Genomic DNA, 11840 nt, shown 5'->3' on the forward strand with positions numbered 1-11840 from the left:
ACGAGTGAAGATACAGAGCGTGAAAGGTTTTTCCAAGGCAAAAGAGGCTAAACTCCAATGCCATTTTAGGTTGTTTTGGTATTATTTTCTCCATTTTGAAAATGTTAGCACTTCCATCTTAGCACCACACTGGCTACTGCCTCACCTGATTTGGGGGGGTCACTCAATTTTGAGTGGCTCTGGCTATGCTCCATTTCCTGCCTCCATCAAGACTCCGCATTGTTTCCCTGAAGTTGTAGTACAAGAGAGTAGAACAAAAGGGTGATCTCTTGTTCTCCGAAATGTGACACTGTCACAAAAATTTGCTCTGGCTTCATTGTTCATTGCTCTGCTGTGCTTAGTCACTCAGTCATGCCTGACTCTTTTGAGACCCGATGGACTTTAGCCTGCCAGTCTCCTCTGTCCATGGGGATTCTCCAGGCAAGAATACTGGAGTGGGTTGTCACGCCCTCCTCCAGGGAATCTTCCCGACCCAGGGATCGAACCTAGGTCTCCCATATTGCAAGCAGATTCTTTACCATCTGAGCCACCAGGGAAGCCTTCAGAAGGAAGTGGGAAGTTGTATTTGATTGGGACCTCAGACTTCAGATAGGGTTTTGACAGGTAGAGGAAGTGAAAGAATAGCATGGACAAAAATTCAGAGTCTGTGTTATCTTTGTGCAAAGTGGATGATCAGTATGGTCTGAATGTTGTGAAGGTGAACAGTGCATTTGGGAGTGGAAGGACATCAGATTGGGCTGAGTGATTAGTCCTGTAAGCTGGGTAGAATCATGATGTTCAGATAATATGCACTGATTTTTATATCTCATATTTTCGACTTCCTTTAAGATTTACTATGAGAAGTAGTATTAACAAAACCACTAAGAGCTAATGATTGTCAAATATTTACTATACATGCTAGTAAGCACTTTGGACTTCCCAGGTGGCACTAGCGGTAAAGAAACTGCCTGCCAATGCAAAAGATGTTAGAGACACAGGTTCAGTCCTTGGGTGGGGAAGAGCCCCTGGAAAGGCGTGTGGGAATCCACTCCAGTTTTCTTGCTTGGAGAATCCTGTGGACAGAAGAGCCTAGTGAGCCACAAGTCCATAGGGTCACAAAGAGTCAGACACGACTCAAGGGACTCAGCATGCATGCAAGCACCTTATGTGTTTTATCTCCTTTAAAGCCCCATAATCTCCCATCTCCTTGACAAGTAGTATTATCATCGTCTCTTTAAAGATGAATTTGGGATTCTTAGAGCTAGGATGTCATCTCTGGACTACAAATATCAGAGCCTATGCTTTTAATCATTATATTCTGCTGCCATCACCAAATGGGTTCCAAGGATAAGAATATTGGAAAACCATTGGTAGGAGTTACTGTAAATGTCTGAGCAAACTCATGCCACAGAGAAAGTGGCATTCTTCTGTAACCTACAGATCTGGATTCCGAGTCAAATCAGGGGTGAAGGTGGTGGGACCATCTGGTGACCGGCAGACGAGTGTAAAGGTCACTTCCATAGCCTGGGCAAATGGTGTCTGTGGCATCTAAACCAAATAAATATCAGAAGATAAGGGCACATTCATGGGTCAGATAAGAAGAAGCAGTGAATGAATTGTTTGCAGAACACTAATGTAAGCATGCCACTTCCTTTTTAGAAAGCTTGTAGGCTCCCTACTGCCTGCAGCTCTGAGTCTCAGTGTTATCACATTATTGTATACATACAATTTTAAATAGGGCCCTAATGTGGCCCTAATGTAAACTGTGGACTTTGGTTGGCACTGAAGTGTCCGTGTTGATTCATCTATTGTTACAAAAGCACCACACGGATGTGGGATGTTGATAGTGGCACATATGTGAGTGGAGGAGGCAAATGGGAACTCTACAGCACTTTCCACTCAACTTTGCTAAGAACCTAAAACTACTCTAAAAATAAAGTCTCTATGTTCAAAATAAGGGGGAGTGTTAATTTTTGAGGTCAGTTTAGGAAACACAGGCAAATAAAGTTAATGTCTTAAAGAAATTGCAGGACTTACAGCATTCCTTTCTTTCATAACGCTTAATACAATTACAATGAAATACTTAAGTCGTCCTTTTTGTTCAGTGCTAGAGATAGGCTCCATGAGAGCAGGGACTATGATCACTGATGCACCTCTCGTACTTAGACCACCGTTTGGCACACAGTGGGCACTCACTACTTACTGGTTGAAGAGAAATCCATCTACCAGACTTGATGACAGGCTGGATGGGAGAGGCCAGGGAGCAGGAGGTAGACATAGCTTTGGAGTAGCCTTAATTAGTCATAGCCTTGTTAGAGATCCTGCTCCAAAGCTCCCCACAGCCTGTCCTGCTTTGTTTGACTTGTGCTGCCCTCTGACCTCGGGAGCCCCGCTTGGGCAGCTGGGCCCCCCACCATCAGTGGCCTTCAGGAAGTCCGCATTTGCCCCAGGACCCAGTGTGCTGTTTCCCTCACCAGACCTCCAGCCTCTCCATAGCTACTCACCCTAAAAATCCTTCCACCCAGCCTCAAAGCCCCAGCCCCACACCCACAGAGCTCTGAAATATTGCTGGTCTTGGTGTTTTGCAACAATTACCCAAAGTGCACCAGTGTTTCATGGCCATAAATACAAGGAAAACGTGGGAGGGGTCCACGGGTGGCCCTGGGAAACCAGGGAGCGGATCCTCGTCAGCCCCGCCCCAGGCTTGTTCTAGGGAGGGCTGGAAATCTGCCAGGACTGAGGCAGGCAGAAATGGCCCTATCTGGAATGATGTCGGGGACAGAGACTCTCTTTGCCAGCTTGAGCCAAGATAAACAATAGTCCTAAAACCCTAAAGCTGGTCTTTGTTTCAGGAATGAGTTCAAGAGAGATGTCACTGAGAAAATTCTCAATAACAGATGGAATCTATTCTTTAAGTAGTGATGTATTTGTATAATATCAGCTATGCCTCCTTCCTGTTAGTATTAAAAACTCTAAAGGCAGTGTGTGCATGCTCAGTCGTGTCTAACTCTTTGCAACCCCATGGACTGTATGTAGTCCACCAGGCTCCTCTGTCTGTGGGATTTCCCAGGCAAGAATACTGGAGTGGGTTGCCATTTCTTTCTCCAGGGGATCTTCCCAATCCAGGGATTAAACCCAGGGCTTCCCTGGTGGCTCAGATGGTAAAGAATCTGCCTGCAATGCAGGAGACTTGGGTTTGATCCCTGAGTCAGGAAGATCCCCTGGAGAACGGAATGGCAGCCCACTCCAGTCTTCTTGCCTGGAGAGTTTCAGGGACAGAGGAGCCTGGAGGGCGACAGTTTAAGGGGTGGAAAAGAGTTGGACACGACTGAGCAACTAACACTTTCGCTTGCAACACTCCCACATTGCAGGAAGATTCTTTACCACTGAGCCACCTGGGGAGCCTATACTTGTTCATGAAAAAATATTTTTAAAATGTAGAGGACTCAAGCAGAAAGTGGAACTCTCTTCCAACACTGCCTACCCACCCCCACTGCCCTCATTTTAAAATCAAGTTCTATGTCTTGTTTTGCAGCCTGTCCCCTGCTCCCCCAACTTTGGGAACTGGTCAATCATCTCCCTCATTATTTTTATTGGCCATATAATTTTCCATGGTCTGAGAGCACCATAATTCTGGAGAACAACCTAAGCATGCACAGCCTTTAACACAGCAATTCTATTTCTAGGAATCTGTCCTACAGAAATGCCAACACCCGCTGAAAGGCTGTATTACGTGAATGTTTGCCAGCAGTGAAACACGGGAAACAGTTTGTTAATTTGTCTTACAACTGGGGAGAGACAGGGAGCAAATGCTTTAGGTATGAGAAACTTGGCTTTGGTAACTCCGTAGAAGAGACAAAGGGCCATTATCAGATAGAGGACAGGGGTTTCCTACTAATAAAAGTTTCCTTTTGGGGGAGTCCAAACAGATAGTATCAGGCTAGCTGGACTCCTGAGGTCTAAGCCAATAGAAGGGACATTTCAGACAGTAGACAATTTTTTTCCCCCAAAGACAGAGGATAGCAAGGGATTTGGCATTTTGTTTATTATTTTTGGTATAAAGCATAGAAAAATCAAACTAAATTACACGTTAAGAAAAGCATAAATGTCACGAACACTGTAACATCCAGAAAAATACCATGGTATTTAAAAATTCTTACTGACTGCTGTGCAGTTCATGTGACCTACACCTTGGGGTAACCAGCCTGGATGTGGTGATACGGTGGGCAACAGGAATATTTCTGGAAGCCATTTCGACACAGGGACCCCAAGCAATAACTTGGTTCTGTGGGGGAAGTTACTCAAGGCCATATAAACCCATACCACCAACCTGTAATTAATGTGTCTCCAACCCACCTTCCACCTGGCCAGGAACCCCAAATGCATTTGGCTGCCCTGATGCCACCTGACACAAGGTGTCACAAGGTGTGACGGAGGGAAGTTTGAAAGGAAAGACACAGTGGTCTTATCAGTTGGGGTTTAAATATCTTTTGCAGATTTTACAAAAAAACAAGACCTAAGCACACCTGGCCAGGGCCTTTCCCAGGGCCTTAGCAGTGGCCTATGTGAGGGAAGAGCCCAGAAGCCTCAGTTCCCTTAGGGACACAGTGAATGAAGCTTTGAGTGTGGGTAGTTGGCGGATGGATTGGGGCAGCCAGCATCTGAAGGTACCCTCAGCCCTCCTTCCCTTGAACTTGGCTTTATAAAGTTCATCCTCAGATGTCTTGGACATAGTTCCGTATTAGGACAAATAGAGGACCTTAATTCTCAGTTCAGTTCAGTTCAGTAGCTCAGTCGGGTCCAACTCTTTGTGACCCCATGGGCTGCAGGAGGCCAGGCTTCCTTGTCCATCACCAACTCCTGGAGTTTACTCAAACCCATGTCCATAGTGTCAGTGATGCCATCCAACCGTCTCATCCTCTGTCGTCCCCTGCTCCTCTTGCCTTCAATCTTTCTCAGCATCAGGGTCTTTTCCAGTGAGTCAGTTCTTCGCATCAGGTGGCCAAAGTATTGGGGTTTTAGCTTCAGCATCAGGCCTTCCAATGGATATTCAGGACTGATTTCCTTTAGGATGGACTGGTTGGATCTCCTTGCAGTCCAAGAGACTCTCAAGAGTCTTCTCCAACACCACGGTTCAAAAGCATCAATTCTTCAGTGCTCAGCTTTATTTATAGTCCAACTCTCACATCCATACATGATTACTAGAAAAACCATAGCTTTGACTAGTTGGACTTTGTTGGCAAAGTAATGTCTCTGCTTTTGAATATGCTGTCTAGGTTGGTCATAGCTTTTCTTCCAAGGAGCAAGCATCTTTTAATTTCATGGCTGCAATCACCATCTGCAGTGATTTTGGAGCCCCAAAAATAAAGTCTGCCACTGTTTCCACGGTTTCCTAATCTATTTGCCATGAAGTGATGGGAACAGATGCCATGATCTTAGTTTTCTGAATGTTGAGTTTTAAGCCAACTTTTTCATTCTCCTCTTTCACTTTCATCAAGAGGCTCTTTAGTTCTTCTTCACTTTCTGCCATAAGGGTGGTGTCATCTGCATATCTGAACTTATTGATATTTCTCCCAGCAATCTTGATTCCAGCTTGTGTTTCATCCAGCCCAGCATTTCTCATGATGTATTCTGCATATAAGTTAAATAAGCAGGGTGACAATATACAGCCTTGACGTACTCCTTTCCTAATTGGAACCAGTTTGTTGTTCCATGTCTAGTTCTGTTACTTCTTGACCTGCATACAGATTTCTCCGGAGGCAGGTCAGGTGGCCTGGTATTCCCATTTCTTGAAGAATTTTCCACAGTTTGTTGTGATCCACACAGTCAAAGGCTTTGGCATCGTCAATAAAACAGAAGTACATGTTTTTCTGGAACTCTCTTGATCCAATGGATGTTGGCAATTTGAACTCTGGTTCCTCTGCCTTTTCTAAATCCAGTTTGAACATCTGGAAGTTCACTTTTCACATATTGTTGAAGCCTGGCTTGGAGAATTTTGAGCATTACTTTACTAGCGTGTGAGATGAGTGCAATTGTGTGGTAGTTTGAGCATTCTTTGGCATTGCCTTTCTTTGGGATTGGAATGAAAACTGACCTTTTCCAGTCCTGTGGCCACTGCTGAGTTTTCCAAATTTGCTGGCATATTGAGTGCAGTGCTTTCACAGCATCATCTTTCAGGATTTGAAATAGCTCAACTGGAATTCCATCACCTCCACTAGCTTTGTTCGTAGTGATGCTTCCTAAGGCCCACTTGATTTCACATTCCAGGATGTGTGGCTCTAGGTCAGTGATCACACCATCGTGGTTATCTGGGTCATGAAGATCTTTTCTGTATAGTTCCTCTGTGTATTCTTGCCACCTCTTCTTAATATCTTCTGCTTCTGTTAGGTCCATACCATTTCTGTCCTTTATTGAGCCCATCTTTGCATGGAATGTTCCCTTGGTATCTCTAATTTTCTTGAAGAGATCTCTAGTCTTTCCCATTCTATTGTTTTCCTCTATTTCTTTGCATTGATCACTGAGGAAGGCTTTCTTATCTCTCCTTGCTATTCTTTGGAACTCTGCATTCAAATGGGTATATCCTTCCTTTTCTCCTTTGCCTTTTGCATCTTTTCTTTTCTCAGCTATTTGTAAGGTCTCCTCAAACGTCCATTTTGCCTTTTTGCATTTCTTTTTCCTGGGAATGGTCTTGATCACTGCCTCCTGTACGTCAGGAACCTCTGTCCATAGTTCTTCAGGCATTCTGTCTATCAGAGCTAATCCCTTGAATCTGTCACTTCCACTGTGTAATCATAAGGTATTTGATTTAAGTCATACCTGAATGGTCTAGTGGTTTTCCCTACTTTCTTCAATTTAAGTCTGAATTTGGCAATAAGGAGTTCATGATCTGAGCTACAGTCAGCTCCCGGTCTTGTTTTTGCTGACTGTATAGAGCTTCTCCATCTTTGGCTGCAAAGAATATAATCAATCTGATTTCAGATTGACCATCTGGTGATGTCAATTTGTAGAGTCTTCTCTTGTGCTATTGGAAGAGGGTGTTTGCTATGACCGGTGCATTCTCTTGGCAAAACCATGTTAGCCTTTGACCTGCTTTGTTTTGTATTCCAATGCCAAATTTGCATGTTACTCCAGGTATCTCTTGACTTCCTACTTTTGCATTTTGACCTTAATTCTACTCTCCACTTTTTTTTGAATGATAATATTTCATTGTGTGAGTCCACATTTAGATTTTTTCCAATCTGCCATAACAAACGATGCTGCAAAGAATATCTTTGGTCATATATATTTTTAAAGCACATGTGAGAATATATTTGTAAAATACTATCTTAGAGTGCAGTTGGTGGAACACAGACTATATGCAGTTAAAACACCGTCAGTTGATGGATATTACCAATTGCTGTCTTTGAAGTCTGTGAGGGCATACCAGCAGGATACAAAAGTGGCTGACCCCATGTATTAACAAACATTGCTGATCCTTGCCACTTAGTAGACGAAAAAATGCTGTCTGGCTGTGGTTTTAATTTGCACCTCTCTTATTTGGAGTGAAGAGGAGCATCTTTTTAATATGTTTAAGAACCAATTTATATTTCCTCTTTTGTGGACTTTTTATAGTCTTTGTTCATTTTTCTGTTGAGTTAGACTTATTCTTATTGATTTGTAAGATCTGTTTAAATACCAAAGAAACTAGGTCTTGGTCTGCGACATAATTGGCAAATATGTTTTTCCAGCTTTTCATGTTGTCTGTTGACTCTGCTTAGGGTATTTACTTTCCTATGGGAAAAAATTCTATATTTATGTAACTGAATGCATTAAACAATTTTTAATGGCTTCTGCTGTGGTGTCATTCTTAGAAAGTCATGCTTCTCCCAAATATAACAACAACAACAAAAATTCTCCCATAGTTTGTTGTAATATTTTCATGATGTTTTTTTAAAGTTTTATTTCTTTCTTTATTTTTGGCTGCATGGCACTTTGCTGCTGCATGAGGGCTTTCTCTAGTTGCGGCAAGCAGGGGCCACTCTCTGGTTGCAGTGCTCTGGCTTCTCATTGCAGTGGTTCTCGTGTTGTGATATGCAGGCTCTGGGCATGCGGGCCTTAGTAGTCATTGCCCATGGGCTTAGTTACCCCGTGACATGTGAAATCCTCCTGGACTAGGGATTAAACCGTGTTCCCTGCATTGGCAGGCAGATTCTTAACCAGTGGACCACTGGGGAAGTCAGTGTCATTTTGATATTTAAATATTTGATTCTTCAGGAATTTGTTTTGTTGTATGAAGTGTGGTTTTGTTTTATCTCAGAAGGCTATCTCATTGTCTCAAGATTATTTATTAAAAAATCCACGGTATCTCCACTGACTCAGAGGCTGTCTTGCAGTTCAGTTCAGTTCAGTTCAGTCGCTCAGTCGTGTCCAACTCTTTGCGACCCCATGAATTGCAGCACTCCAGGCCTCCCTGTCCATTACCAACTCCTGGAGTTCACTCAAACTCACGTCCATTGAGTCGGTGATGCCATCCAGCCATCTCATCCTCTGTCATCCCCTTCCTCCTGCCCCCAATCCCTCCCAGCATCAGAGTCTTTTCCAATGAGTCAACTGTTCGCATGAGGTGGCCAAAGTACTGGAGTTTCAGCTTTAGCATCATTCCTTCCAAAGAAATCCCAGGGCTGATCTCCTTCAGGATGGACTGGTTGGATCTCCTTGCAGTCCAAGGGACTCTCAAGAGTCTTCTCCAACACCACAGCTCAAAAGCATCAGTTCTTCAGTGCTCAACTTTCTTCACAGTCCAACTCTCACATCCATACATGACCACTGGAAAAACCATAGCCTTGACTAGATAGACCTTTGTTGGCAAAGTAATGTCTCTGCTTTTCAATATGCTGTCTAGGTTGGTCATAACTTTCCTTCCAAGGAGTAAGCATCTTTTAATTTCATGGCTGCAATCACCATCTGCAGTGATTTTGGAGCCCCAAAAAATAAAGTCTGACACTGTTTCCACTGTTTCCCCATCTATTTCCCATGAAGTGATGGGACCAGATGCCATGATCTTCGTTTTCTAAATGTTGAGCTTTAAGCCAACTTTTACACTCTCCTCTTTCACTTTCATCAAGAGGCTTTTTAGTTCCTCTTCACTTTCTGCCATAAGGGTGGTGTCATCTGCATATCTGAGGTTATTGATATTTCTCCCAGCAATCTTGATTCCAGCTTGTGCTTCTTCCAGCCCAGAGTTTTTCATGATGTACTCTGCATAGAAGTTAAATAAACAGGGTGACAATATACAGCCTTGATATACTCCTTTTCCTATTTGGAACCAGTCTGTTGTTCCATGTCCAGTTCTAACTGTTGCTTCCTGACCTGCATGTAGGTTTCTCAAGAGGCAGGTTAGGTGTTCTGGTATTCCCATCTCTTTCAGAATTTTCCACAGTTTATTGTGATCTATACAGTCAAAGGCTTTGGCATAGTGGATAAAGCAGAAATAGATGTTTTTCTGGAACTCTCTTGCTTTTTCAATGATCCAGCGGATGTTTGCTATATACTAAATTCCGAGATGTAGTCTAGATTCTTCTTTTCTAGATTTTTAGTCCATTGTTCCATTGAACAATTTGTCTATTCATGTACCAGTTACATATAGTAGCTTATATATTTTGTTTCAGGAGTTTCAGCTTCCAGAACTTTGAGAGACTACACATCTGTTGTTTTAAGCCATGTTAGGGAAATTAAAATGGAGGAAGTCTTGTTCAGGCTTCAGAAGCAGGAAATCAGGCCTCTGACCTGCTTCTGACCTGCCTGGATTCCATGCTTGCCAGCAAGCACAAGTCAGATGGCACTTTAGATAAGAAAGGGAGTGGGTCTCAGAATTTTCTTGAGCCCTTGAGGGTCTGGCTAACCCCTAGGGTCTAAGAAGTCTCGTGACCTTTTCCCATTTGGGACTCCAGATTGCTGTTAATGAGGGACCTACCAGTTATTCAAGTCTGGATGTTGGTCAACATAATTTGGTGATGTATGTGTTGTTACTTTTCTCTATTGTTTCTATTTCTCTTCTTTTAATGACTATATATTGAAATTAAAATAATAATCCTCTATTAAATATTGAAATTTTTTATTGTGTGTGATGAACGTTTCTAATGAATCCCTCAAAACTAAAAAGAAAGTAAAACTTTCAGCAAAACAAGCCTCCCAGTTGGGGTAATTTGTAACAGCAGCTCCTCAGAAACTGATACAGTGAGAGAGCTGGGGTTTGTATACAAGTCTTTTTAAGTCCTGAGTTCTGAGTAGTACAAGGATATTCTTCCCTGTTCCTAAGAGAGTGCTGGTGAGGGGAAGATTAGTATAAATTCAGTGCCCTGGGACCTCATTAGCTTGTGGTTGCTAAGGGATGATGGTGTATGCTGACTGTTCTCTGTCCCTCCCAGTCTCCCTCCTTGCTGTTCTCCAACCTTCCCTATGTCCTGGAGGCTGACGTCAGTGGCCGGTTTGACCCCACCGCCTTTGGTTTTTTATGGAGTTTGGCCAATGCTTGACTACTGGCAGGATGTTGAAAGGAGCTCCCTTCCATGGGTCCAGCTTGTCAGTGGCTCTGCATCTTTCCCTAAGACCACAGATCACATCTTGTGGCCTTTGGCAGCTCCAGCTCTGGCCTGTTGTTTGGTTCCCCTACTCCCTTTCAGTCTTCCAGGTATTTAACTGCTTTCCCTAAACAAGCCCTAAAGTAGTACTGGTTTTCTTACCAGTCTCTTACTGGTTTTCCTTAATCCTGCCCACATCCTCATAAAAGACCCATTCTTAAAACTTCCTTCAGCCTCCCCTTTTGAAGGGATCATGTGTTTCCTACCCAGATCCTGACCAACATGGGGAGCCCCTGCTTAACCCCAGTTTCCTCAGCTCTTGTCTCCACCTGCTCATTTAGAACCACCTTAAGTGCTGATCTTCCATGTGCCTTTGGGAGGTCATTTCTGCTCTGAAGGAAGCCTTCCAGGAGTGCAAGCCGCTCAGGCACTCTGGCAAAGTTAAAGAGAACCCTGTCTTCCCTTTTGGTCACTCCCTCACAAAGGTCCCAAGCAGGCTGACTGGGTCTCAGGGCTCCCTACCCTCCGTCTCCAGGAACTGGGCTAGGTGTAGATCTGAGCTAGGCAGGGAGGTATTTGAGAGACAAGCCTCTTTTCCCACTAGAGCCTTGCAGGTATAAGAAAGATTCTATTACTCTGCCAGTCTCACAGGGCAGGCCCCTGCTTTAGCCAAGGCAGCCTTCTCCTCTGAGGCCTCCTGGCGGGGCGTGCTATCCTGTTCTCAGACATGCCTAGACAGATCTAATTCTACTTGCACTTGAGCTGGGATCCTTGTGTAGAAGGTTGAGACGGTAGATTTAGGCTTAGAGGAGGAAGGTTTCCAGTGCAACAAGGTTTAACCCAATATTTTAGGCAAGAAACCACTAAATGTACCTGTGTTGGAGAAAGATGTAGGTCAAACATTGGGACGAGCTTAGTGAGTTGTCATCTCAGTGTCGGTGCTCTTGAGCTCCCTCTAGCTGAAATATCATCTCGCCTGAGAGGACCCCTTTGGGAACTCTCCACCATCACACCTTGTCTTATTCCCAGCAGAGCATTTCTTATTTTCTGAAATCACAGCTGTTTTCTTCTTTCTTCACCATGAGGGCAGGGAGCTATCTTTCTTAGTCAATGCTACACTCCCAGGGCCCGGCTCATAGTAGACAATCAATATGTGTTGAATTAGTTGAGTGAGTAAATGTGTTTGACCCAATGAATGAATTTAGATGAGGAAGACTGGAGCGATCAAGGGACTTGGTTACCTACTAAAGGCACATCGTGTTGGGACTAGAACCAGGCTATATAAGTAAATCGGCTACATCT

Source organism: Bubalus bubalis, chromosome 11, assembly GCF_019923935.1.
Source record: "Bubalus bubalis isolate 160015118507 breed Murrah chromosome 11, NDDB_SH_1, whole genome shotgun sequence".
In the NCBI taxonomy this organism is placed as follows: Eukaryota; Metazoa; Chordata; class Mammalia; order Artiodactyla; family Bovidae; genus Bubalus; species Bubalus bubalis.